The 27,133-nt window shown below is 42.3% G+C and overlaps 2 protein-coding genes and 1 pseudogene across 2 annotated transcripts in view; 1 reads left to right on the plus strand and 2 right to left on the minus strand.

Moving 5' to 3' along the window:
- Positions 1–27,133, plus strand: part of LOC125366145 (leucine-rich repeat-containing protein 37A2-like) — a 408,609-nt gene that overhangs the window by 100,617 nt on the left and 280,859 nt on the right. The window lies entirely within an intron of this gene.
- On the minus strand, positions 428–13,035 carry LOC125366280 (annotated as a pseudogene).
- Positions 26,244–27,133, minus strand: part of LOC125366146 (RAD52 motif-containing protein 1-like) — a 243,380-nt gene continuing 242,490 nt past the window's right edge. Inside the window, exon 7 of the transcript XR_007213795.1 lies at positions 26,244–26,367. The gene's annotated coding sequence lies outside the window, so the exon portion shown is untranslated. The remainder of the gene's footprint in view (positions 26,368–27,133) is intronic.

Below are 27,133 nucleotides of genomic sequence, written 5' to 3' on the forward strand. Positions count from 1 at the left end.
TAGAGCTGTACTGTGCATAGTACTTTTGAGTGTCTGAGGCAGAGGTTGGGCCTGGTTGTGATCCTCACCTTGCACTGGCACCGTCTCTGGGAGTTTGTGCTGCAGATTCAACTTGTCTGGTAGATCTTGATGAGAAGCAGGAAACTGATCTGACCCAGGAGGTAGCTGTCCAACAAAATCTGTATTGGCAATATAAGCAAACTGTGCGTCGGCTCTTGAGGTCCAGCAAACATCTGAGATGGAGCAGAGGATCCTAGGTCATCAAAGCCTCCCAGGTCCATCTTGTGGTTGAGCATGGTTGAAAGCTCAGGTGAGATGTGAGAAGAGATGTGAGAAGACAAATCATTATGGCACGTGCTTTATGACAACCTGGTAACCCTGGTCTCCTACCCTACTCAGTCACTGGTTGATGACAGGAATTTGTCACCTTTGTTTATAAAACAGTAATCTTTTTTATGGTTGTACCTAGTTGGATTCTACATCAGTGGAGAGCCTTTTTCTACTGTGAAAGTGCCCAAGCTCCTCTCTTCTGAGAGGAGGGGCCACTGCCTCCTGCAGCACCATTCCCCCACAGCAAGGCAGGATTTGGCCTGCAGACCAGGGTATCCCTTGATGTCGGAAGTTCTTCTGGTTGGCCATGGCAGAACTTCCCAACAAAGTTATGGGGCGGGACCTCAGGGGATATTCAGCAGTGCTAGTCCAGTCCTGGCAGGCTCAGCTCCTCCTCCAAGCTGAAATCAGAAAGATCTTCCTCCCCTTGGCAATATGGCTTCCAAGAATTATAACTGACCTGCAATGAAAGCAAGTTATCGTGGTGGGCAGGAGAATACATTTTATGATTATTCATCCCACAATGTCATTTCCTCTAAAGTCTCACCACCAGGTTCCATGTTTGATAATATACCACTTTGTTAGCTAGGGCTGAGAATCAGTGATGACTCCAGTACTTCTGCAGGAGGAATTTGGGGAGGTAGTCTATTCAGTCTGAGATAGAGGGTTGGATTCTGAGACAGCCTTTCACATTGGCCTAGGAAAAACATCCCCATTTTATCTTGGCATATCAACACAGCCCTAACCTAGTTGTCACACTACTTTTCAGCCTTCTAAATCTGGTGCATTATGGCTACATTACTTACTGAACCCTTGAGTTTTCATTTCCATGTACTTGAATTAAATCATGGTCTTCACTTCCAACATCTATCATCTCTTCAGTGGGTCTGTACTCCACAGCTATTTTACCACTTTCTGAAATAAAGTTAATGAAATTCAATTTGGAATTTTTATTGTTCTAAAGCTTCATACATAAGGTATCATTGGCAAGACTTTATTTTTTCTTTTTTGATATGGGGTCTAAGGGTGCAGCTTATGTTGGCCTTGAACAATCTTTCTTCCTGAACGCCTTGATTTCTGAATTATAAGTGTACACCACCAGGTATGGCATGAGACAGTCGTTCGATTTCTAAAAGTAGAAAAGGAAAGCATCTTCCTAGAAATGTCACCATCTCATACCAGAGTTTTATAACATTTTTTAAAACTTGTTATAAACTTGTTAAAAACATGTATGATTATCAACTGTATATGGTTCAAAAACCTTTGTAATCTTAGCAATAAAAATAATAATGACAATGAATCTGCAAAAAAAATGTTCAAATAACTGAAATTAAGGTTTTAGGTGAGGGTCTAAGTGAATTCAGAATTCATACAGATTCCACTAGACTAGTAGATACCCCATATGAGAAACAAGGAACAATTTTCAACTCCCAAAGTACCAAAATTCTCCTGGGAAAAATGCACAGAGATTTAGAAAAAGCATTGAAAAGTTTTATTGCCAGAAACTGTACCTCATACGTGACATACAATGCAATTTTCCTCAAATCAAACTATAGCCATTAGGTTTTCAGTGTACAGGGATTTGATTTTACACAAGGAACACCATAGCATAATAAGGAAAAGTTTAAAATAACCTAGAAAATTTGGCTAATTTGCCTCTACTGAGGTTTAAACTCAGGACTTTGTGCTTTCTTAACTTGCTTGTTCAGCTGGTGTCCTATCACTTGACACAGATTTCCATCCTGGCCTTTTTGCTGGTTATTTTGGAGGGGGAATCTTGAAGATCTTCATTACTTGACTGCATTCAAACTATGATGTTTGAATCTTAATCTCTTTAGTAGCTAGGATTAAGGGTAGGAGCTGCCAGCATTCAGTAGTTTTTTCTCTCTCTCTACTTGGTGTGCATGTGTGTGTGCACATGCGCCAGTGCCAGCACCAATTTTGGAACTTGAACTCAGGGCCTGAGCACTGTCCCTGAGCTTCTTTTGCTCAAGGCTAGCTAGCACTCTATTACTAGAGTCATAGCAACACTTCGTCTTTTCTGTTTATGTAGTACTATGAAACCGAACCCAGGGCTTCATGTGTGCTAGGCAAGCTTCCTACCAACTAAGCCACATTCCCAGCCCTCCCCTCCCCCCCCCCCATTTTTTTTAAAGTTTGTCATCATATAGTCCAAACTAGCCTGGAATTCATTCCCAAATTGTCCTTGAACCATTGATCTTGTCTCAGCCTGAGTACTGGGATTAGGAGTGTATACTACAATGTCTGGCATAACCTAAACTCCTTTCTTTTTTTGAGAGGGGGGGATTCTCAAAGATTAGAGGAGAGAGGTTCTTAGAGTTGGCTGTTGACGGAAATTCTAGCTTATGACTATGAAAACCAGACTTTCACTGGAAGAGGTAGCTGCCCAGTTTGAAATGCTGAAGCCAATCAGGGCCACCACTTAGAAGCAAATAGGGCTTCTAATAATTCAGCTAGGATTTCTCATCCTAAGCCTCCAGGACTTGTGAAGAGGGAGAGTAATTCTTTATGATAGTTTTCTGTTAATCCTAAAATGCCTTTTGGCACAGCCAGTAACATTCCCACCAGTATAGAACTCAATAGAGTAGAACATCATTCAATATCATGACACTCTCAAGGCTCACATAAGTCAACTCATTATTGTAAGACCTGTATTCATTCACCAAATATTTCAGTGTCATAAATGAAAATAGAAGCTGAACAGAATTATTATTATTATTGCTTGGAAGCCCATGGTGGTTTGAACTTGTGATACATTCCTGGCTGGTCCTGAACTCATGATCTTCCTATCTCAGCTGCCTAAATATTGAGATAATAGGCATGTGGCACCATGCCCGGTGAAACTAAATGATTGATTCAGCAGAATTTATTTATCTATTGAGAGAGAAAAGTAATTATATTTTTAATACACGTACACAGTAAACCATCTTACTTATTCTTATATATATACTTCATAATGTAGATAGTTTTAGACTTATTCTTCAGATGAAGAAGTTCTACTTTAGTGATACCTAACAAATCTGTGCAGTTATAAAATGTAAAGTTTTGTAGGTTGTAACAAGTGCTGGTGGCTCATACCACTAATCCATGATATTCAAGAGATACAAGCCTCTGAGATTTCAGGTTTAGAGCCAGCCTGAGCAGAAAACTCCATGAGATCTTCTCTCCAATGAACCAGCAAGGAGTCAGAAGTGGAGTTGTGGCTCAAGTAGTAGAACACCAGCCATGAATGAACAAGCCAATTGAGAGCATGAAGTCCTGAGTTTAAGACCTAGTATCAACACATATTAAAATGTATTAAAAATGTAAGAAGCAGAATGAGCTGCACAAATGTTATAATCACTATTCTGCATGAGAGATGAGCAACTGAGGAAGAAGACTTAAGTTAAACACCTTCTCCATAAACCATGGAAGGCCATTCATTCTATATCTATAAACGGGGCACATTTGTTGTTGTTGTTATTTAGTAAGTGAATGCATTAACGTGGAATGCTCTGAATATCCATATTTTCATCCTATTAACTTTCAAAATGAGCTTATTTGCTCATTGAAAATAAAGTCCTCCAAGGACAATCAAGAATGTCTTACCTCACCTGGCACCAAAAAACCGACTGCTGCAAAGTCATGCCAGGAGCACAGAGTCCGGACAGCAAGAGCTCCACTCACCCCAGATGGAGTGCAGACCACTGAGACAGATGACAGCAGTGAAGGACTGGAGGTGTGGTGACCGAACTGCTGGGATCAGACGTAAGCAGAGGGGAACCAGAGGTGCAGACACGGAGAGCTGGGACTGCCAACACCAAACGACCCATCGCCACACCCCAGCACCATAGCCCCAAAAAGCCCATAGCAGTGCGGGACATACATACAACCCAGGACCAGTAAGTTCCCAATTCCGCCCCCCCCGCCCCCGCAATGGGAGACCAGCTCTAGCAGGGATCCAAACCCTACAAATAAGCTAGAGTTCCCTCCCTTCCCCTCCTTACCCCCAGGGAATAAAGCAGCTCCATAGCTGGCAGCGCTAAGACCTCTGGGAGGACACGGGAACTAACAGAGGTGAGCAGCGCCAAGGCATCCCCCCCCCCAAAGCCCCAGCAGAGCTACCTGAACCTGGCCCCATGGGCCCCGCCCCCTCCCCAGCAGAGGCCCGGGGACTGGTAGGCTTTGGAAACCCCAGGCTCGCTGGTGAGCAACACCAGCACAGCAGGGTCACCTGGGCCCGAATACCCCCCCCCCCCCACACACAGTGGAGCCACAGAGAGTCTGCAGGCACCAACCCGCGCCCTGACACTTGATCCTGCAGGGGCCCACACATACCGCGCCCAACAACACATTCAAGAGAGGACACAAGCACCCTCCAACAACTTGGGCAACTCATCCCCAAAGGAAGCACTAGAGTGCACATGCACGCACCCCCTGGAGGGCCAGCATGGGCCAGCGTGCTAGCCCCCAGCAGGAGGACCTCTTGCCCAAACCCCCGCGGGAGCGCACAAGCGGGCACAAGTGAGTGTGACCACCTCAGCAACAATCGAGAAGGTCACACTCTCCCATTGGGCAGTAAGGTTCAATAGCCAAACTCAAACCCAGAGCCAGGACACAAACAAGTCTCCCACTGACGGACCAGCGGGAACCAGCACAAAGCCAAACCAGGGAAGCTACACACAGATCACCAGATGCGCAAATCACAAAGAAATATAACAAATCTCATCAAAGGGCAAGCCAACTCGCCAGCTCCAAAAAGCAGCGTGATTGAAGAGGAGATGGAGAATAAAAAAACAACTGAGGCTATGTTAGCAGAAATGATGGAAAGCCTCAGAAACAAAATCAGAAAACAATTCCAGGAGTTAAGAGTAGAAGTCTCAAAGGACATCCAGGAAGCCAAGAAAGAAATGGAAGCAAAAAACGAATACAGTGCAAACCTCCGTTAAAGAAGACCTTAACATCTTGAGAAGTGAAATGCATGAAAAAATAGATTTAAAATACAACTCTTTAAAGGAATAAATTTGCACAATCAGAGCTGATCTGGCATCCATAAATAGCTCTCTGACATCCATAAACTCCGCAATTAAATCCACAGCACAAAGAATTGACCATATTGAATCCAGAATCTCTCTCTTGGACGATGATGCAGCCGATAAGAGCCAGAAAATTACCATACTTCAAGAAACGGTAAAACTCCAGGGCAGACTAATCCAGGAGCTAGTGGACAAAGACAAGAGATACAATCTGTGCATAATTGGAATAGAAGAAGGAGCCGAATAACAGAGCAGAGGGCTTCAACATATTTTCAATAAAATTATTGCAGAAAACTTCCCCAATCTCACAAGGGACCCCAACCAGGTAACTGAAGCCTATAGGACACCTGGCAGGCCAGACCCTAGAAAAGCCATGCCAAGGCACATAATATTCAAGACTGCAGATCTCAAGAATAAAGAGCAAATTTTGAATGCAGCCAAACCGAAGAAAGAAATTTATTACAAAGGGAAGAGGATTTGAATAACAGCAGACCTCTCCATACAAACCTACCATGCACGAAGAGAATGGAAGAACACCATCCAAGTCCTACAGGCCAACAATTGCCAACCTAGAATAAAATATCCAGTGAAGCTGGAATTCATATTCGAGGGGAAAACCAGATCTTTTGATAGCAAAGAGGATCTAAAGGAGTATGTGAATAAAAAACCAGCTCTACAGCGAATTCTAAGAGGGGAATCCCACCCACAGAAATCATACAGTACACACAGACAGAAACAGAAAGAAACTACAATAGCCAGAGCCCAAGAGAAAGAGCAGCTCACTAAAAAAAAGAAAAATAAAGAGGAAAAACAGCCTAACAACAAAATGGAAGGAGGGCTGGGAGTATGGCCAAGTAACAAGAGTGCTTACCTCCTACACATGAAGCTCTCAGTTCGATTCTCCAGTACCACATATATGGAAAATGGCCAGAGGGGGCGCTGTGGCTCAAGTGGCAGAGTGCTAGCCTTGAGCAAGAAGAGGCCAGGTACAGTGCTCAGGCCCTGAGTCCAAGGCCCAGGACTGGCAAAAAAAAAAAAAAAAAATGGAAGGAGAAAAAACACTCTTATCCTTGATCTCTTTGAATATAAACAGTATAAACTCTCCAATAAAGAGGAGCAGACTGGCAGAATGGATCCACAAACAAAAAGTTGCCATCTGTTGTCTACAAGAGACTCACCTTACAGCAAGGGATAAAATGGGCTCTGAATAAAAGGATGGAGCAAGATCTTCCAAGGAAATGCACCTACCAAAATGGCAGGAGTACCCATCCTAATCTCAGACAAGCTGGACTTTTCATTAAAATCAACCCAAAAAGACAAAGAAGGTCACTACATTTTAGTACAAGGAAAAATCTAGAATCAAGACATCACGGTGATAAATGTATACTCACCGAACAAAAGAGGCCCTACATATGTCAAGTAAATTATCACAGAACTACAGAACAAGATACACCCAAACACAATCATATTGGGTGACTTTAATTCCCCACTCTCTCCAAGAGACAGATCCAACACCCAGAGGATTAGCAAGGGAGCTGAGGACCTAAGTAACACCATATCCCAAATGGATCTGACAGATCCATACAGAGTCATCCACCCTGCAGAGACCCAGTACACCTTCTTCTCAGCAGCCCATGGATCATACTTCAAAACAGACCATGTCATAGCCCACACAAACAACCTCAGCAAATACAAAAGTACTGACGTCATCCCATGTATTATATCTGACCACAATGGATTAAAGGTAACCCTCAATAAAAACAGTTACCACAGAGGCTATACACATTCTTGGAGGCTAAAGACCACACTGTTATCCAACACTTGGGCCACAGACCAAACTAAAGATGAAATTAACGAATTCATAAGCCACCATGACAATGAAAATACATCACAAAGAAACCTAATAGGACACAGCTAAGGCAGTACTGAGGGGCAAAATCATTGCCCTCAGCACTCACATTAAAAGAACCGAAACAGAGCAGGTGAATAACCTCACGATGAAACTAAAACGACTGGAGAAACAAGAAATAATCGAATCTAAAATGAGTAGGAGGAGAGAGATCACAAAGATTAAATAAGAGATAAATCTGATTGAAAATAGAAAGACCATTTAACAAATAAATAAGACTAAAAGCTGGTTCTTTGAGAAAATAAATAAAATTGACAGGCCCCTCGCAAGACTTACAAAAAAAAAAAAAGAAGAGAAGAGACTCATATCTGTAAAATCAGGGACTCCACCGGAAAAATAACAACAGGTATTCACAATATCCAACCAATTATAAGGAACTATTTCCAGAACCTCTGCTCACTAAAAACAGTAATTTTACAGAAGTGGATCAATTCTTAGGGAAGTATAAACTGCCCAAACTGAACCAAGAAGAAATAAATCAACTAAATAAACCAATAACTTACAGCAAGATACAGGGGGTAATCAAGAACCTCCCAACAAAGAAAATCCCAAGCCCAGATGGATTGACCAACGAATTCTATAAAACCTTTAGTGAGGAGCTAATAGCAATACTCCTCAAACTCTTCCGCGAAATAGAAACAGAGGGAGAAATCCCAAAGTCATTCTACGAAGCTAATATCATACTCATTCCCAAACCAAGCAACGACCCAACAAAAAAAGAGAACTACAGACCAACATCACTAATGAACACAGACGCAAAGCTCCTCAATAAAATATTAGCTAACAGGATACAGAAACTGATCAAGAAAATCATACATCATGACCAAATAGGCTTCATCCCACAGTCACAAGGATGGTTCAACATCCGTAAATCAATCAATGTAATTCACCACATAAACAGAACTAAAATCAAGAATCACATTGTTATCTCAGTCGATGCCCAAAAAGCCTTTGACAAAATACAACATCCATGGACTCATCAAAAGCTCTGGAGAGAACAGGAATAGATGGAACATTCCTCAAAACAATAAACACCATATACAACAGACCAACTGCTAACATCATATTAAATGGAGAGAAGCTTAAATCATTCCCCCTAAACTCAGGAACAAGACAAGGATGCCCACTCTCCCCACTTCTTTTCAACATAGTGCTGGAATCCCTAGCCATAGCAATAAGGCAAGAGGAGGACATCAAAGGGATTCACATCGGCAAGGAAGAAATCAAGCTATCCCTATTCGCAGACGACATGATCTTATATCTGAAAGAGCCAAAAAACTCAGTCCCCAAACTCCTACACCTAATAAACCATTTTGGCAAAGTAGCAGGATACAAAATCAATCCACAAAAGTCAGCAGCTTTTCTGTACACCAGCAATGTACAAACAGAAAAGGAAATTATGGAAACAATTCCATTTAAAGCAGCCAAAAAAATAAATAAAGTACCTAGGGATCAACCTAACCAAGGATGTGACGAACCTATCTAATGAGAACTATAAAAATCTAATAAGGGAAATCAAAGGATACACAAGGAGATGGAAAGACCTCCCATGCTCATGGGTAGGCAGAATCAATATAGTGAAAATGGCCATATTGCCCAAATTGTTATACAAATTCAATGCAATCCCTATCAAAATCCCAGTTACATTCTTCACTGAAATAGAGAAAGCAATCCATAAATTCATATGGAACAGCAAAAAACCTAGAATAGCCAAAGCAATTCTAGGCAAAAAAAGCAGTGCAGGAGGTATCACAATACCAGACTTCAAGCTCTACTATAGAGTCATCATAACAAAAACAGCCTGGCACTGGTATAAAAACAGACCTGAAGACCAATGGATTAGAACTGAAGATCCAGAAATAAAACCGCACTCTTACAGTCAGCTGATATTCGACAAAGGAGCTAAAGACATACAATGGAATAAACATAGCCTCTTCAACTACTGGTGCTGGGAGAACTGGGCAGCCATATGCAGAAAACTCAAAGTAGATTCAAGCCTATCACCATGCACCAAGATCAACTCAAAATGGATCAAGGACCTCAATATCAGACCTAAATCCTTGAAACTACTGAAGGACAGAGTAGGAAAGACGCTGGAACTTATAGGCACAGGAAGGAACTTCCTGAATATAGTCCCAGGGGCACAACAAATAGGGGAGTGACTCGACAAATGGGACTACTACAAATTAAAAAGTTTCTGCACAGCTAAGGTCATAGCCACCAAACTAGAAAGACAGCCAACCTAATAGGAAAGGATCTTTACCAGCACAGCAGCAGACAAAGGCCTAATATCTGTCATCTACAGAGAACTAAAAAACTAAGCCCCTCCAAGCACAGTAGACCAATTAGGAAATGGGCAAAGGAGCTAAAGAGAGACTTCACAAGAGAAGAGATAAAAATGGCAAAGAAACATATGAGGAAATGTTCAACATCCCTGGCAGTAAAGGAAATGCAAATAAAAACAACCCTGAGATACCACCTCACTCCAGTTAGAATGGCCTATACTCTGAACTCAGGCAACAACAATTGCTGGAGGGGGTGCGGGGAAAGAGGAACACTTCTCCGTTGTTGGTGGGAGTGCAAATTAGTACAACCACTTTGAAGAACAGTATGGAGGTTTCTCAAAAAGCTCAATATAGACCTACCCTATGACCCAGCCATACCACTCCTAGGCATCTGTCCTGAACAGCAGGTCCCAAGATATCAAAAAGACATTTGCACTTCCATGTTTATCACTGCACAATTCACAATAGCCAAAATATGGAATCAACCCAGATGTCCCTCCATAGATGAATGGAAACAAAAAATATGGTACTTATTCACAATGGAATACTACATAGAGATTAGGAATGGTGAAATATTGGTATTTGCAGGGAAATGGTCAGAACTCGAACAAATAATGTTGAGCGAGACAAGCCTAGAACACAGAAAACAAAGGGGCATGATCTCCCTGATATATGACTGTTAAGATGGGGTGACGGAGAGACAGTAGAGACCAGGTCTGTGAAACCAAAAACTGCTTGTCAAATGGTATTTCCCACAGGATTGAGGCAGCGACCCAACATTATGTAACTAAAACCAAACAACTACTCAACATATAAAGGTCTAAAATTGACCTCTTAGTGGAATACAATAGCTCAAAACCCATGTATGTACGTTCATATAAGACTATTGTCGACATATTTTCTATTGTTGACATTACATTTAAAGCCCTAGGCAAATTTTCTTTGGCGCAGGCCACGTGGCTACTGTATATGTTCTTGATACACTGTGTATTGTATATATGTCTACCTGACCTAGGGAAGGGAAAGAAAAACAGGGTGTAAGATATCACAAGAAATGTACACACTGCCCTACTATGTAACTGTACCCTTTTTGCACAACACCTTGTCAAAAAATTTTTACTTAATAAATTACAAAAAAAATAGAATGTCTTACCTAATACCACAGTGCACAGTTTCTGGAAGGCCTCTGACAAAGCCCTCTGAATAGCATGCTTCTGTGCTGTCCTTCTTTTCATAAGAATTGATAACGGTTCTACAGCCAACCAAAGAGATAAAATACTCATGAGTGATTATTGTTTCCCAAATAATATTTTAATGATACACTGTCATGGATATATTATATATATGTTCTATATAAGATATTAAATATGATAAACTATATAAATTGTATACAACCTCATATATCAGAACAGGATAATTATATATCATCAGATACATATATACACATATATTGTATATATGATCTTTTATTTTTTTTTTTTTTTGGCCAGTCCTGGGCCTTGGACTCAGGGCCCGAGCACCGTCCCTGGCTTCTTCCCGCTCAAGGCTAGCACTCTGCCACTTGAGCCACAGCGCCGCTTCTGGCCGTTTTCTGTATATGTGGTGCTGGGGAATTGAACCTAGGGCCTCGTGTATCCGAGGCAGGCACTCTTGCCACTAGGCTATATCCCCAGCCCCTGTATATATGATCTTATATAGAGATGCATATTAATGTAAATAAATATCTGGATCATTATCTTGATGATGAAAAGTAGATACAGCACAAAGTTTGACTGAATGGCTCCGCTGGAGGTACATCCTGGTGGTACCTATTTTCATTGCCTCAACATTTTCTGGAAGTTTGTGATGTGTTAGAGTGAGGATCTAAGTCAAGAACTTGGTGCAAGCCTCATATCACTGATAGACTGCAAACTGACACCTGGAAGGCATCCTTTCTAAACACCCTTACCATCTTACATCAGGGCTGGAATCACATAAAGTAAAAAGGTTTAGACCAATGACTAGACCAGCACCTGCACATCATCCCCAGGAGCCTGCTCTTCTGTTCACAAACAGCTCTGCCTCTGTCTTAAAATCCTAAGTGGAAGGTCACAGATTCTAGACTAACTTCAGCATCACTAGGAATTCTCTTTCTAGGTATCCATGTTTGCCTCTTTTTCAGCTCAAGCCCTTTTAGGACTAGGCAAGTAACATTTACACATGAGTTTATGGAAATCTTTAGATCATGATTTTGTTAAGATCATGACTTTGCTGCAATAACTACAAGAGATTTGTATGGAATAATTATTTTAGCATAAAGCAAGTTCTAACCAAGAACTACAGAAATAGTATTCCCATTGTCCTAAGTTCTTGGCAGAAGGCCAGATCTGAAGTTTTAGATGCAAAGGTTGCCAGGTATTGCCTAAGGTGAAAACCTGTATTGTACGGTACAGAAACTCTACCTAGGACTTTAGTAGCCTAACACGGATATGTAGTTGAAAAGTGACTAAGATGGCAAGAAAAAACCGAGAGGTCATCCCTTCTCCCCACCCTGCACAGAGAGCTGACCTTCTTCCAGTTTCTCCACAGGCTCCTCCACAATGGCAGCCCCATGACGCCTGCACTCATACAAAGGCAGCACCACCTCCACAGCACAGAAGAATTTCAGGCTTGGCTTCTCCAGGGTGCCACAAGGTCATCATTTTCCTTTTCTTCAAGGTCAGAAAGCTCTTGAAGCTATTAGGAGTTGGAATTACATGTCATTCCTAGGACTTTGTTTTGTTTTTGTGGTGCTGTGGGTCAAACTCAGGGCCTCATACACATTAGGCAAGTGTTCTACCACTAAGCCACATCCCTTGGACCTCTGAAGATTTCACTGTAGAGAAATAAAACTAAACTCCAAGAATTTCAGCTAGTAGTTGAGTTGTCTTGTAGTATAAAATTAAGAAAGATTTACAAATGAGTTAATACATGATGGCAGAAAACCCAGGAGAGGCCAGTGCGGCATTTGGGAAGACCCGCACTGAGTACAGAAGGCCAAACTGGGAGAACACTGTGAACAGAGATGCTGGGGGGCGGGGTCCCCACGCCCGGTTAGTGCCTGGCAGCCCACCCCCACTTCACGCCCCGCCCCTCACCCCAACCCTTGGCCCCCGCGGGACCACACAAAACCCTGGTCCCCCCAAGGCGGCTTTCCCTCTGACTGCAGGGCAGCCTGTGGCCGAGAGGCAACGCAAGCCGCGTTTCTGGGCGTCAGCAGAGGCCATGGGGCCTTAGAATGCCTGGGTCCCCGGGAGGGGGCGGGCGGAGGAGCAGAGGCTCCGGGCGCTGAGGCAGGGCTGCGACCCCCGGTCAGCGGGCGGGCGGTGCTCCCCTCCTCCGTCCACCCGGCCCGGCTCACTTGCAAGGCCTCGGCCGTGGGGCCCGCGCTCAGCGCCCACACCAACAAGGTTTTGTCGCTCCCGGTGGGAACCACAAAAGGAACCAACTCCGCCATCCCACAGGCAAAGCGCAGGAATGGCACCAGCTGAGCCTAACTGCGCTTGCGCGAAGCACGCCCGCGCGATTCAAAGGGAGCGAGGGGGCGGGGCCTTGAGGGCGAGGCCGCGCGAGGTCAGGGGCGGGGCCAACTCTGCGCAGCTACGGACCCCCCCCTCCCCCGGAAGCCGGTCTAATCAGGCTTGTCATCCTGGCTACTCAGGAGCCTGAGACCTGAGGGTCGCGGCTGGACGTCTAGCTCAGGTATAATCCCGTGGGACTCGTACCTTCAGAAGTAGAGTTGTGACTCAAGTGGTGTTGGTTCACCTAACGGTAGTGAGGACTGAGGTGAGTCCAGGAGCAGGTGGGGGGGGGGGTATTGGGGCTGTCAGCAGAGGGTGGGTGCGGGGAAGGTGAGGGCGGGGATTTCCCAGAGCCCAGCCAAGTAAATGATGACAGGACTGGGGCCTAACACCCGACTCCCGCCGAGATCCCCGAGATCTCAATGTTTTTTCTATGATTTCCATTTCACAGGACCTCAGCACCAAGTGTGCTACTAGGGGCTGCCACGCCTGCCCCTCAGGCCACAGGTTGGAGCCAAGAGCCAACCCTCCTCCACCGCCTCCCCGAGGTCCATGGCGCCGCCCCGTGGGCAGAACGCGGCCTAGGTCTCATTCTCCCCTGGCTGGGTTCTCAGGAGGCTGAAGAACACCTGCTTGGTCCTCACCTCATCCCCAAGATGGCCCGAGGCTCCCCTGGGCCTAAAGTGCCCTCCCCAGAGTCACTACAGCCTTTCCTCAGCCCCTGGTGGCACAAGGCCTGGGAACTTTGATCTTCTGACCACATCTCCTTCCCCTGGAAGAGGTGACAGGGCCCTTTCCTAAGGATGCAGAAACAAACTGGAAAGCATCGCCTTGCAGCCGGCAAAGTGCTTGGCAAGAGATGCAGGCCCCCCACTGAGGTGAAATTCAGCCCCAGGCCTGAGTGGGCAACTCTGCACTGGGTTGGGCAGAGGTCAGAGCACAGGCGCCCTGGGGTGGCTCGAAAGTGGCCAGTTTGTTGAAGCAAGGTCTTCCCACTAACCTGGCACCACAGTGTCTTGTGCCCCTCAGCTTCTTCAAGGGAAGTATGCATTGAGGCTCTGCTATCTTTAGCGCTCAGTGCTTGCTCCCATTTGTGAAATGTTAGGGGTGTATTTTTTCCCCACCCTGTTTCTAGGCTGTCAGTTCTGTAATTTTGTAAGAGAACATCTTCTTCTAGGTTTAGGTTAGGTGTGTCAGATTGTCTTTCTGTATAGGGCCTCGTTGAACAGGAAAAAGACATCTAAGAGCATATAAACTATTCTCTTGGTGTCAAACTCATTTTAAACAAGGTGGCAAAGACACTTTCTTTTTGTTTCTTTGCCCCCATGCCCACCAGACAACCTGACAAAAGATAGTATTTGTCATGATTGGGACAGCCAGAGCACTGTTGGCTTGGCACAAGCTTGCCCGCTCCAAATCTAGCACGTTATCCACACAGTTGTGCATAGGTAGTGAAAGTTAGAGTCATGAGAAACCGCTCAGAATAATCCCTTGTCTGCTTTGCAGGATGTCTCATCTCCTGGTCTTTTACTTTCCAGGCTTCTGTCTCTGAAAGGTCTACAGGTATTTTAGCACTTCCAATTGTTCTGCATGCCTATTTGAAGCTGCCTAAAATCATGGGTCCTAGGTGGGGTGGGGTGGGGGAATGGGAACCAGGAGATAAGCACAAATGTTTATATACCATGGCCAGTCAGTGAGAACATCCTGTTTCATGATTTATGGTCTAATCAGGTGAGAGGACAGCTTTTCTCTGGATTCCCTGACCATTAATATAGAGTTGTAACTTACTGATCACTATCATTGAGCTACAGTCCTTCCATTGTTTGACACTTGTCAATTAATGACAGTAAAGCTGATAGAAGATTCAGGATCTATAACAAAGGTCCCCTTAAGGCCTTTAGTGTCTCCCATAGGTGAACTTATATAAATTATGTTTGGGTGTTTAGTTTTGTTTTGATTTGAGAAAAAGCCTTAATATATAGCCCAGACTGATGTAGAACACAGGTTTTATTTCCACCCCCATGCCCCAAGTAGGGGGAGTAAAGGCATGTATTATCAACTACAAGCAACATAAAAGCCTAAGAAAAATATTGTAATTTTGGGGCTGGGAATATGGCCTTGTGGCAGAGCACTTGCCTCATATACATGAAACCCTCAGCACCACACATATATATATGAAAAAAAGCCAGAAGTGGCACTGTGGCTCAAGTGGTAGAGTGCTAGCCTAGAGATAAAGAAGCCAAGGACAGTGCTCAGGCCCTGATTTCAAGCCCCAGGACTGGAAAAATATATATACATATGTATACACATATATGTATATATACATACATGTATATATATATAATAATTTTTTTAGTCCATGGACCTCAGTTACCTCATCTGTTAATTGGAGAGAATAAAACTGACCACCCAGGTAGCCATGAGATTTAAATAACATGCCTACATAGTAAGTACAGATGGCCAAAGTAATAAAAAATCATTTTATTTAGGGGAGACACAGACAGGATTTATTTGCTTTGCAAATAGCCAGGGGCCACACATAGTTGTGACTGGTACTATAGGGATCTGCACTTACAAATTGGAATACACTGACCCAGGAGTTGCCTTTTTAGGGGAGCAACTTGTAATCTCCTGTCTCCATTTAGTCTGTGCATTTTTTTCTTTTTTTTTTTTAAAAGGGAAGGCTTCCGGCCAGTGTCAGAGGATAAAAGTTTCAATTTTTTGTGGAAGGATTGATCCCACAGCACACACCACTTTCGCTCTCTTCAACCTCACCATGTGGAGGGGATGATGGTGGTGGCATCTCTATGGCTGTTTCATTGGGCTTCCTGGGAAAAGAACAGTGCCAAGCTTTTAGTCTTGAAGGGATCAACCAGACTTTCTCTTGTGCCCTCCCTCCATATTCCCCACCCCCATTAGCTAGGAATGTTAAATTGCTCCCAGAAACTCACCCTTGTTTCTTCTGGAAAAGCTCATCCTCATTAGAAGAGTCTTTGTCATGTAGCTTCTTGGCCATGCTTTTCTTGCTTGTAGCACTGAGAGGTCTGTACATATCCCTCAACCAAAGTGGCCGCCCTGAAAACAAGCCCTCCTGGGAAAGACAAGGGGAACATAATTAATTCTGCTTTTGCCTGCATTTTCTGGCCACACCACCACTTCCTCTTCAATTTAACTTGCCTGACTCTCAGGTTCTGAGGAGGATTGCCTTCGCAGAAACCAACAAAAGCCCCTTGGTGAAAAAGAAAGACAATTAGTAACAATTTATGCTATTTTATGTGTGCCACTATGTATTTCTCAAGTCTTATTGAAACAAACACCTGTACTTTGGGTCATAATCACAATGAGCAAAGTCTCCCCTAACTTAAGGATTTGGAATCAATTCCACCCACACAGACAGGACCTGCAGGAACTCTCCATGCCTGTCCCAAAGGTCCCTACAATACCTCTAAGGAGACTTGTGTATGTGACTTGGTCTGCAGCATAGCTAGGATTGTCAGCCCTGCTTATCTTCTTTCCCAAATATCTCTGTGCATAAGAGAGCCTTTCTCTCAGTCCCCTTTGGACTTAGTCTCCCATGGGTCATTTGCTGGGGTGAAGGAAGGAAGGATGGAAGAGGAGAGGGAGAGGTGCCTCTCTTCTCTTAGATGCTTTATCCTACAAGTTGAAGCACACAGCAAGCTATTGCCCAAGTCCAAAGGTATTTAGAGATTTTCATCTCTGAAAGGCTATCATGATGAGTGAGGTGTAAAGTCAGTCTATTAGACATGATGAACACTTCAAGACAAGCTATTAGTTCTGATGAAAACAGAATAAAACAACAACAACAAAATCCCACAGTTTCTTGTTCCAGAAACTGTGGATGTCTTCTTGGTATGTAGGGATTGATTACATGTGTCCACAGCCCAACCACCACATAAGGGGAAAGAACCATCATCTCCTAACTCACAAGTAGCGTTACCGTAGTATATCAATCCCCCTTTCTCTTTCTCCATTTCTTTATTACAAAAGAAAATGATAAACTAGCATCTGAGGTCTCCCTTACCTAAATGATCTGAAGTTCTAGGTAGAATGGAGATGAGAAGGTACCCAGGAGGAGGAGTTGTTTTCTCATCATTGTACAGGAAGGACCCCTACATTCCACCTTCCATCAGACCTACACCCCAATACCCCAGGGATTTCTTATGCTATCTCCTGAGGCTCACTTCTGGCAGGAGCAGATACAGCTGAAACCTCTCAGTCTCCCACCCTATTCACTGAAGGACTGGTGACAGAGAGGAGTCCATGCTAATCCTGATCATCTCTGGCTCTGCTGGGGAACTACTTTTGCTAGTGAGACCCCTGGGAAGTAAAAGTTCTCTCCACCTTGGGTAGTGCCCCCACTGTAAGGCTAGGGGATAGAAACAGATGAGTTCTATAGCTCCTCTAGTTCTCAGGTCCTCACTGAAAGATTTACAGACTCATTTACCTTGAAGATCCTTTACCTTCCTCTGTTGCTCTTCTGTGGCAACAAATCTGTTTTGGAAAAAAGCACAATCATGATTTCCCACCACAATGACCACTATCTCCAACCCTGTTCCTTCTTTTACTCATATATTATCTGCCCAGGATATGGTAACTTTTCTTTGCTCAGGAATCCCACATTACTAATCTTTTTCTCTTCCACAGTACCTAGCTGAAGGTCTTGTCTGAAGATGGCACTTAACATATACATTCATTGTGTTATATAAAATACAGTGCATAATTCCCCATAAAAGGCCCTTAATTAATCAAAGTATCTACTAGAAACCAAAACAATGATGCTGATTGAAATGAAACACAAGAATAGAATGTGTCTTGCTACCAATACTAGCTATCCTTGTTGAGGAGGTCCCAATCAATGCAAAAAAATAGTAAATGGAGTAAGGGCTTGGTACGTAAGGGAGGAAACTATTATTTCATATGGAATAATGCACAGCCTAAAACACCTAAGAAAAATCACCTGAAATTTTCTTAGAAATACAGAATGCAAATTTTAAATGGGATCAACATACAAAGTTTAATCACTTTACTATATACTAACACAAATTAACAAATAGAAGATCCTATTTACAATTTCAATAAATAAAGAAAATTATTAGAAATTAACCTAACTAAAATTGTATAAAATCTGTGGAAAAAAACCCCCATAACACTGGCGGTTGGCATGCTAGTCACACTTGGTGTGGTAACAATTCAAGAACATGAGATCTGAGAATCTTAGTCCCAGGATGGCTCATGCAAATGCCCAAGACTGTTCATGAAAACTAAACTACAGCAAAAGTATTGGGGCATTGCTTAGGTAACAGGCTCAGTGTATCAATTGTGAGGCCTGAGTTAAACAGTAGTCTCATAAAAAATACAACAACTCTCAAGCCCTTCCTATTCTCTAAGAAGAATAAGGGTAAAATGTGTAGGTTGAGATTCTTTCTTCCCAGAATGTTCTTCCTAAAATATTCTGTGTAGTCCTTATCTGATTTTCACATTGGAGGGAAAATCATGCAGGAATAACTGAAATATATGGAAGGAAGATCTGAGAGCAGAAGCTTGCCTTGCTACCTGTAACTTGAAAAATGTTAAGCAACTGATTAAGTAGTACTGGAGCAGGAAGGACAAATGGATCATGGAAGAGTCTAGATAAACATAGTGTTTTGGATCAGGAAAGAATAAATGTAGCATTCAATAAACCCAGTTTTGCTACCAGGGCCTTAAGTTGATGTCCTTTCAAAGAAGATAGATGAGATCTTCCTCCCAGGCCTTTTGTGAGGGTTAGACCAAACAATCTGTGGAAACATCTTTGTCCTCTATGTAGCATACATACAGAGTGCTAGGTTTGACACTGACCTCCGGGACAAGGTAGCCACAGGTACCAAAGGTTTCTGCCTAAGAGATCAGGCATAGAAAGCTCATTCCTAATTTGTTCTAGATTATGAATAGATAGTTTTACTTAATATTACAGAAAAGTACATATAATTTTTTTGTTACTGTTGTTTCACTTAGTGAAAAATATGTAATGGCGGTGTAGGGCTATTTTGTTATTTGTGCCTCTAAATACTTAAGCAGCTATTTTATTGCCATATGTTCCTTTCACCGACTGATTAGAATATTCAAAGTCTTCTTAGGCTATGGGTGTAAAATAGCAGTAGAGCCCACAGCTAGTATGTACAGTATTTCTGATTTAATCTCCACAACAAAAATACACATACACACACACAACTGTTTTGGTCTGTCCATTGCTAGACTGTGTATTCTAACTTAATTTGAGGTTGTATTATTGCTCATTGTGAAATTAAAAATAATGCCTCATTTCTTTTCTTTGAGTACCATTTTTAGACACAACAAATAAAACACTTTGAACTTCTTGCCCTCTCTGAAATGATCATCTAATGAGGCAGAGAAAATATTCATATATATGTATATATATGTGCATATGTGCACATATATTTATGTGTGAAAATACATGGTTGAACTGCATAGACGTATGCAGGTCATGAAACACTGAGAAATACAAATGTGCCACCTATATACCTGCATGTATGGAGCTGGGAATAACTTCCCAAAAGCCTTTGCAAATTGACCCCATGCTGATCATAGACTCCTTGGCACAAATTTGGACAGTACTCAGTAATAAAACTCACTTCTTTCTTTGAAAGTGGTCTTAATTAATTGACATTACAGAAATAAAAATGAGAAATACTGTGCCATAGACAGAAAACTGCACCATCAAGGAATTATCTTCTAGAGAGTAGAAAAGAGGTTTTGCTTTTCAGGTTGTGGGTTCTGAATCTATTACAGGATATAATGGAGACCTGAATGAATTGTGGACCTTACCTCAGTGAGACAGAATATTATAATCAACATCATCACTACTAAAATCACAGCTACTGCCAAGATGATTTTGTTGTTAAAGCCATATCCAGGAACATCTTGTATGGGCTACAAAATGTTAACAAAAAGACAATTCTGTTAAATAATGAAGAGATAGGAACGATAAAAACAATTCAAATCCTATTCTTCAAGTTGAAGATCTTGTAGATTCTTAATGCACACACCCAATCTAATGTGTTAAAATGCCTCATTAATTTGTAATTTTCTAAATCTTACTGTGTTTCAGGTCCAATTCACTCTATAAAGGAGGAGAGTGGATAACACTGTCCTGGTCATATAGCTTTGGACTGGACTAAAGCCCCAGGTCTTCCTCCTTCAAGGTGTATCTAAAGGATGAGGAAGTTGGGCCTGGAGTTCTGTATTCTATAACTGTCCTCACCTCACTTAACTCCTTCCGTACACCTTGAGCTTCAGTGCTCTCATTGATGTAGTTCTCTGTTTTCCATTGGTCTGTATCCCACTCAGTCTTGGACAAGTTGACTTCTTGAGATCTGCTGAGAAGCTTCATCAGGAGACCAGATCTGGAGATGAGCTTGGAACAGGCTTTCTGCATCTCATTCTCAGAGCAGTCCATTGTCAAGGTCTGGATGAGCTGAGATAGTAGCTTTCTTACATCATTGTTGGGAACAAGGGACTTCAGCTGCTGGCTTAACTGCATTTCAAAATGATCACCAAAGGATGGAAACTGGGATTGGGAATCTGATGAATCAATGCCCGAGTTTAACTGTTTCCATAGTGTCTCATTGGTTTGTTGGACAGGTGGCATTAAGTTGAATGCAGTCACACTGGAACCTGGAGCATCAAGATTTTCGTGAATTGTGTTTTCAGGGAGACTTCCTTCTGGTACAGGAATGTTTCTAACCAAAGCATTTCCTTCTAAAGCACTTGTAATCTGAAGTTTTGGAGGAATGATGTCTACAGGATTTGAAATGGCATAAAATTCTGGAAAACTGTTCTCCTGAGAACTCAGCTCTCCCCATGAGGAAAAATCCTCTCCTGAAGGGGAATTTATGAGGCTCCTTACTCCAGAAAATGGAGGCCTGTTTGCATGCACTGGTCTAAAGAGTGAAGTTTTCTTTCTGAACTTTCGATTCCGTTTAGCCTTAGGTTTTCTCTTAAGAGAGCCAGTCTTGTGAATGCCGTAATTTGGGGGGAAAGATATGCTTGGATTAGAATCCTTTATGCTTTTAACTCTAGAATTTGTACCATCTAAAAGAAACCTGGTGTAGGTTAAGGTTTTTGCTCTATTTCTCACCTCATCTAGGGATTTTTCAATGGTCGACATGGAGGCCCTGCCCTCTGAGTCTGGTTTCAGGAGAGAAGAGGTTGATGCCCTAGGTTCTTTTGTAAATGAGGGCTCTGTAGGCAAGGAGTTTCCCACTAATTTCTTGGGCTCCTGAGCCACATGAAGTTCCCTTAGGGGTAGTCTCCTGAACCTTTCTTTAGCAAGAGGCTGGTCACTCTGTTTCATCCAGATGCTCTGTTTGGTCACTTTCTTGAGGTGCCTTTTGCGTATGCTTTTCGGCCTTTTGAGGACTCTTTTGGGCCTCTGCTGTCTTTCCTCTGTACTCTTCATCTCTGCTTGGATATTTTCCTGTGGTTGAGCACTCTGCACTTTTTGGGGAAATATGTGTCGTTTAAATTTAGGATCTAGAAGGGTGGTAGAATGTGTATCCATATTTATTTCTTCTTTCTTTTTAATTGCATTAATTGTTTTCTGAATTTCTGCATTTAACAGATTTTCCACAAAATTAGGCTTATTCAGTTCATTTTGGCTGGATTCTGGCTTAGGAGGGGGTCTTCTTATATTGCTTTCTGTATTATCCATGTGATTATTCCCATTTTTCTCCTTTGAGAAGAGTAGTTTAATGAATGGTAACAATGTTGCCCTTGCATCATGTAGCTTATTCTGTGATAAATAGGGCAATATGTTGTTGAGTGCATTACTAATTTCACTTTTATCGTTAACCTCTAACTGATCATTCATGAAGCCTGAGTAGCTGTCATCATTTTTGTCTGAATATTCTGTCTCTGGTTCAATAATCAGTTCAGTGCTATTGTTTCTTTTCCGGTCCTTTAACACCTTCATGAATGTTCCCTCTGGATTCCCTATTGATTCTTCTTCAACTGTCAGAAAAGAAGAAACTGCTTTGATAAGGGAAGGCTAATGGGTAGGACCTTGTCAATATACCACCTCACAATCCAACCAAATATATTAGGGATCAGAAAAGATTTGAGTGTCATATAGAGCACTGAGGTGAATCAGCCCAAATGTAGGTGGTATGAAACGGCAATAACAAAAAGGCAAAAGATTTTTTTAAACACAGTAGTTGTTAGAGCATTCTGACTAGGATATTTCTGTGTGAATTACAGGATTCTGTTTAGGATATGCAGTTTCCCAATACTCAATTAACAACCCTTCAGTAGCTTCTCTGCAGAAGGGCCCTCCCTCTGTCTCCAAAGCAGAGGGAGCGCATGACTCTCCCTATGTCTTCAGAATGCTTCAGTGTTCTTGCTACCATCACAGCTGCTCAGGAGGACAAAGCCCACTCCTCAGGATCACGAGGACAGAGATGCTAACCCAGAGGTCCCTCTCCTTTTGATAATAAGTCCCCAATTATTATTATAAAGTTCTTTTTCACCTACACACTCAGTTCCTTCACTGGGGAGCAGGGGCTTTGTTCCTACACACTGTAGTTGATGACAGGACATGCTACACAGTAGAACATAGTAGGACATCCTGGTATTCTCCTTAAATTTGGGCAGAGAGCTGATGTGCTAATTTTCAATGTGCAACAAGTCCAGATAATATTGGCAGTTTGTGGATAAAACATTCCAATTTAGCTAGGGACTCACGCTTTTTTCTGATCTAAACTCTAGCCATGATCTAGGTGCTATCACAGGGTGCTATGATGCCTAACTCTTAATTAGAATGGTGTTTGCTAATTTTTGCCTAGACTTGCTTAGAACTATGGTCCTTAAAATATCTGGAGTAGCTTGGATTATACTCATATAAGAGCGTGCAGGGCTGAAAAAGTTTCTTTTCTTTAAGATGGAAATCTGAAAAAGGTTTTTTTTTCTTTTTAAGATAGAAATGTTTTCATTTCACTTCAAACATTTCCAGTTTTACTTGGGAATGATCCAAAGCTTCTGAGTGGATGAATGTCTTCAGTATCATTATGTAAATAGGTTTCTTTTGAAGAACTAGAGTATTTCAGTAGGAATAAGGGCCACAGGAGGATGTCAGGAGTTAGGAAGAAAAAGGAGGAACTTGGGTATTATCAGAATTGGTGACTAACACCTGGACATGAAGATGCAAGTGATGTTGGTTTCCTAACGTGAAAAGAAAGTGAAAGGTTCTTGCTGTTCCTACCACTGGGAAGAAGGGTAATAGTGTTATCTGTGGGGGGAAAAAACCCTGGATTGCCAGTAGAGACCTGTGTTCAAGCTTCCTGATACTAAATCAGTCATGTTTTTGATGCACAGAAATGAAGTGACAAAGGGTAAACAAATGCAGCAATGGTACTAGACACGATGTTGAAAATGAATGATACAATTTATGTGATTATGCGTGGGAAAAACTAGGAGAAAATGAAGGAAGGGGTGACATTGTCTAAAAAGAAATGTACTGTTAAATCATGTGCTGGTGGCTCATGACTGTAACCCTAGCTACTCATGAGGTTGAGGTCTGAGAATCATGGTTCAAATTCAGCCTAAGCAGGAAAGTTCATGAGATTAGTATCTCCAAATAACCACCAGAGAACCGGAAGTGGTGATGTGGCTTATGTGGTAGAGTACTAGCCTTGAGCTGAAGAGCTCAGGGACAGCACCCAGGCCCAGTACTTTAAGCCCCATGACTGACAAAAAAAAAAAAAATTACTGTTTACCTTACTTACATTACTCTAACCCCTCTGTACATCACCTTTTTTTTTTTTTGGCCAGTCCTGGGCCTTGGACTCAGGGCCTGAGCACTGTCCCTGGCTTCTTCCCGCTCAAGGCTAGCACTCTGCCACTTGAGCCACAGCGCCACTTCTGGCCGTTTTCTGTATATGTGGTGCTGGGGAATCGAACCTAGGGCCTCGTGTATCCGAGGCAGGCACTCTTGCCACTAGGCTATATCCCCAGCCCTGTACATCACCTTTTAAGAAATAATATATATATTTAAGTTCTGTAAACCTTCAGAAATTAATGGCATTTAACACTAGGTAAATAAAAATCAGGCTATTGCGCTATTTGTTTAAAATTATCACTAAGAAAAGTTACAAATGAAAAAAATGTCTCATCAGGCAACAGACTCACGACAATATGAGATGTTTATCAGCAATATACTGTCACAGTGCAGCTTGACTGTTTTGCAGATAACCTCAACATTGTTTTTATATTGGCAGAGGCAGCCGGCCATTTGGTGAGGCAAGATCCTGTAAATGGAAACATAAGAGAATTAAAGTAATGATAAAGGGGTTACTGAGGGTGGAAGGAGCAGGCCAAGGCCACCAACTGGTTTTCTCTGTGTAGAAAGAAATTGTGGAGGAATATGGCCTGGATAGTTGGGGAGGAACTCTTTGGTAAATTGCTGTTCTTGGAAACAATAAGGGTTGAGAATGTGGCTTAGTGGTAGGGTACTTACCTAGCATGCATAAGGCCGTGAGTTCAATTACTCAGTACCACAAAAACAGAAAAAGCTGGAAAAGGTGCTGTGGGCTCAGGTGGTAGAGCACTAGCCTTGAGCACAGAGAGCCTCAGGGACAGTGCCCAGGCCCTGAGTTCCAACCCCAGGAACAGCAAAGAAGAAAGAAAGAAAGGAAGGAAGAAAGGAAGGAAGGGAGGGAGGGAAGGAGGGAGGGAGGGAGGGAGGAAGGAAGGAAGGAAGGAAGGAAGGAAGGAAGGAAGGAAGGAAGGAAGGAAGGAAGGGAAAGAAAAAGATATAGTTGGTTCCTCAGGCCACTAACTTTATTAATATATTATCCTGTTAATGAGTTCATAGCTCAATGTGCTCTTAGGAAGTGTGGCCTAGGTAAAGAAAATAGGTTACTAGCTTTGTTCCTTGAAGAATGTTTCTTGTCCCTGGGACCTTCTTGTATCACTCTGTTTCCTGCCTGTCATCAGGTGAGCAGCCTCCTCTGCCACATTTCTACCACCATTATATTCTGTCTTATTACAAGCACACAGCAATGATGGCAAGTGACCATGGACTGAAACCTCTGAAACTAGGATCCAAAATTAACTTCCTATTTTCAGTTTCTCTTAATCACTTGATCACAGGAATGAAAAACTGACCACTACACAATTTTAATTACTGTAGGTAAGTTTTTAGGGGTTTGCATAAGGAAGAAATATTTGCCTGAGACTGGTGAATTCCCTTCTTATGAAATGGAGGTCAGCATCCAGGTCACTAAAGGTGACAGAAGTTCATAGAGCATAGTACCAAAGGAGAAAGAAGTACAGAGAAAAAACTCTGGAAAGGTTACTTTGTTGTCCTGTCTTACAAATCTTACAAAAATATTTTCCAGTATAGTTGTGAAAATAAATTCCTGAGCTGGGTGCTGTGGCTCACCCCTGTAATCCTAGCTACTCAGGAGACTGAGATCTGAGGATTGCAGTTCAAAGCCAGCCCAAACAGGAAAATCTGAGAAATTCATCTCCAATTAATCACCAAAATGCCAGAAGGGAAGCTGTGGCTCAAAGTGTTATTATAACACTAGCTATGACCAAAAATGCTCAGGGACAGCACCCAAGTCCCTACTTCAAGCCTGCACACACATAAAATTCAATAAGAATGCCTAAATAAAATATGAAAACAGGGCTGGGAATATGGCCTAGTGGTAAAGTCCTCACCTCGTATACATGAAGCCCTGGGTTCGATTCCTCAGCACCACATATATTGAAAAAAAAATCCGGAAGTGGTGCTGTGGTTCAAGTGGCAGAGTGCTAGCCTTGAGCAAAAAGGAGCCAGGGACAGTGCTTTGGTCCTGAGTTCAATCCCCAGGACTGGCAACCAAAACAAAAATCCAAAATGAAAATTAAGATCACACTAACACACCACCACATACCTACTACAAAAAGACTAAAAAAATCTTTAGAAAATAGAAGGATCAGGAGAAAATGTGGAACAATTGCAATTGCATCCACTGCTAATGGGACATGCTAAGGGTTCTGTGAAGTGACAGAAGCCAAACCCAAAAGGCTACACATTCTATGATTTCATTTGTAGGATGTTTCAGGATAGGTAGAACTGTGGTGCCAGATATAAGATTGGAGGTTTCCAGGGGTGGTAGTGAGAGGAGCAGATTGCCTGCAAAGGGCCTGATGGCCTTTTATGGGTGATGGGAACGTGGTAGTGGTTACAGCTATGCAAACTCATCAAACTGTACTTAAAAATGTGAAGTTATTGCATGAAAATGTCACCTCTAAGTTTATTAATAAATTAGCCCAAATTAATGAAATTACTAAGCCTAAAAATAAGTGTTATAAATAGAAAGAAATATAAGTCTTGTAAAGAAAAATATTAGCTTACAGTTTTTCCAACTCAAGACTCATTGTGAGGATGTTCTCAACTGTTGTAAGTTGCACTTGAGTTCTTCCCATGTCGCTGAAGGAAAAAGCCAACAAATTTATGATGAACCCAATACAGATGTTGTGAACTTAAAACATAATTTGGCCAGGTTCTGGTGCCTCACACCTGTAATCCTAGCTACTCAGGAGACTGAGATCTTGCTGCATGGTTCAAAGGATCATGGTTCACATCCAGCCTAACCAAGAAATCCCATGAGATTCTTACCTCCAATTAAGCACAAAAAATCTGAATTGGAGCTGTGGTTCAAGTGATAGAGCACTAGTCTTGAGCACAAACCTCAGGGGCAGCACCTAGGACCTGAGTTCAAGCCCCAAGACCAGCACCAAAAAAAACTTTAAGATAATTCAATGTGTTTTCCCTGTCTTAATGCTGATAACCCTAGCTATTTAGGAGAGTGAGATCTAGAGGACTGAGGTTCAATGCCACTGTAGGTAGAAAAGTTCATGAGATTCCATCTCCAAAACAACCAGTAAAAAGCTGGAGTCATGGATGAAGTGTAGAGAACCAACTGAGCGAGCAAGCTTTTTACCCTATTGCAAAAAACTAAGTAAATAAAT

This window comes from Perognathus longimembris, chromosome 17 (assembly GCF_023159225.1).
Source record: "Perognathus longimembris pacificus isolate PPM17 chromosome 17, ASM2315922v1, whole genome shotgun sequence".
Lineage (NCBI taxonomy): Eukaryota > Metazoa > Chordata > Mammalia > Rodentia > Heteromyidae > Perognathus > Perognathus longimembris.